Here is a 2,509-nt window from a genome sequence, read left to right as displayed (position 1 = left end):
ATATCTTGCTTCTTTCACTATTATATACGCAGCTTCCAGTACAACATTTAGTACAAGGGGGGCACTCAAAAATAATAGTTGTCTCACTGAATGGATATAAGCAAATCTCTTTCTAAACATGTATTACCACTGTTAACATTGTTTTTTGCAAATAGAGATTCATATAGATAGTGCATATTCATTCTATCTAAAATGATTAAATAGCATTTTCCTTTTCAATATAATAATGGTGAATCAAAACTCTCTAAAACCTATATGGCATATTTTCAACCTGATGACTAATATTAATTATGAACCAAGTACAGAAGAGTTTGAAGGGGACACAGGCTTGGGCCCGACGGGGGAGACGAAGCCCCAGGACTGTTGAAGCCTGGAAGTCCCCTGCCCTCCCCTCACCCCCCTCTGCCGCTTTATGGCTTCCCCCTCCCTCTACCTTTGCCCACTCTGATAATCTAGCCATGACTAGCAGAAGCACAGCCAGGCCCAATGGGCAGCCCCAGGCCAGCAAAATATGCCAGTTCAAATTGGTCCTGCTGGGTGAATCTGCCGTGGGGAAGTCTAGCCTGGAATTATGTTTTGTCAAGGGGCAGTTCCACGAGTACCAGGAGAGCACCATTGGAGTGGCCTTCCTCACCCAGTCGGTTTGTCTAGAAGACACAACAGTCAAGTTTGAGATCTGGGACACAGCTGGGCAGGAGCGATACCATAGCTTGGCCCCCATGTACTACAGAGGTGCCCAAGCTGCAGCTGTGGTTTATGACAGTACTAATCAGGAAAGCTTCGCCCGAGCAAAGACATGGGTAAAGGACCTACAGCAACAGGCCTGTCTTGCATCGTTATTGCTCTGGTGGGGAACAAAGCTGACCTGGCCAACAAGCGCTTGGCAGAGTACAAAGAGGTCCAGGCGTATGCTGATGACAACAGCTTATTGTTTATGGAGACTTCAGCCAAGACAGCTGTGAATGTGAACGATCTCTTCCTGGCAATAGCTAAGAAGTTGCCAAAGAGTGAACCCCAGGATCTGGGGAGTACAGCAGGCCGAAGCCGGGGTGTGGATCTCCATGAGCAGTCCCAGCAGAACAAGAGCCAGTGTTGTAGCAACTGAGGGCGTGGCTAGCAGCAAACAAGTATGGAGCTAGCACGAGAGCTAAGAAATAACCTCCATCCCCACCGCTCAGCACACAGCCCCTACGGTAACAGCACACTGAGTCCTGGCCCCCAAGGGCTGCCTCTTGACAGCTCCGTCATGGCACTTTGTAACGCTTCAGCAACAACACCAGGCAGCTGTTGCCACTGGCCTCCTACCCCTACTCTGGGGCTTGCGGGGCAGATGCCCCAGGACTTACCTTCCAAATCAAACTTTCTTCACTTTGTATTATAGGTGCAAGACAGTGACCTACTTATCTTTCCTGCTTTCCCTCCTCCCCATTTTTTCAGAAAACTCTTTTTGGTCTCCTGCCCCTTCCCCTTCTGCTTTTGGTCAGTCTCTGTTCTTGATCCCCTTTTCTTCCTCTCCCCAGGATGGACAAGGTAGTGAACCCAGGAAGTGTGGAAGGAGGTTTCCAGTTCAGTCATATTAAGGACCCTGGGGGAAAGTAAGGTTCAGAGCAGGGGAGAGTAAGGAAACATTTCCTTTTTGTTTTTATTTGGTTGGAGTTTCTCATATTTGAAAACACTGAGTTGGCCTTGTGGAGGGTGTTTCTAGGTAGAGGTGAGAATGGGAAGGCAAGCTCTCAGGCACCAGGTTGGAGTCTTGTTGTTAGCTAACTGGGCAGAGGTGGAGATGCAGTGTCATCTGTGGCTCAGGAACTCTTCTAAGGCTTACCTTCCCCTCACCCAGTCTCTTAGGTAGCTTCTCCCCCATAGTGGGGGAGATTCTGGACCCCAGAGTCTTCCAAAGAATCTTCACTGGTTGCCTGCATCTTTGGCTCTGCTGTGATCTAAATGGGGGAGGGACCAGTTTCTGACACCCATCCTCTGTCTTACACATATGCATTTTTTTTTTCTCTCTGGCCTTCGGATGGCCTCAGCCCCAGCCACTGTATCCCCCTGCAGTTTGCCCTTTAATTGATGGTAGTTCAGTTGTGATACTTGTTTTATGGGGGTTTTGATTGATTTACCTGCCCTCTTAACTTTTTAATTAAGTGGAATCTGAGGTGTATATGAGGTTTGGGGAGGGGCTGTAGAGAACAGTACCGCTGGCAGCTACTCAAGCCCAATCTCCATTGCTAGCGTCCTCCAACTCTGACTCTTATTTCACCTATATTCTTGCCAGCCTAACTCTTGGGTATAGGTTTACCTTTCCTGAGGAATTAACTGAGCAACTGGAGAACAGTCTCAGGAAAGCCTAGGCCATTGTAGGGGAGTGAAGAGGAGTCAGCAAGAGGGAGGAATTTTCTGTCCTTTCCCAGGGTCCCCATTCAATTTGATCCACCCATTACCATGTCTTTTCTACTTCCCTGTAAATAGGTATGATCTTTATTCCCACTGTACAGTCTGTTCTGCCCCC

General features: G+C 48.1%; 1 pseudogene across 1 annotated transcript; it reads left to right on the top strand.

Annotated features, from left to right (window-relative positions):
• The first annotated feature begins 417 nt into the window (after positions 1–417).
• On the top strand, positions 418–1,270 carry LOC308621672 (ras-related protein Rab-5B-like; annotated as a pseudogene). The gene has a single exon. The product of its transcript is annotated as a ras-related protein Rab-5B-like (transcript).
• Positions 1,271–2,509: the final 1,239 nt, after the last annotated feature.

Source organism: Mesoplodon bidens, assembly GCF_964165515.1.
Source record: "Mesoplodon bidens genome assembly, chromosome: 8".
In the NCBI taxonomy this organism is placed as follows: Eukaryota; Metazoa; Chordata; class Mammalia; order Artiodactyla; family Ziphiidae; genus Mesoplodon; species Mesoplodon bidens.
Note: the sequence above shows the minus strand (reverse complement) of the source record. Positions and strands in the feature narration are given on the sequence as shown.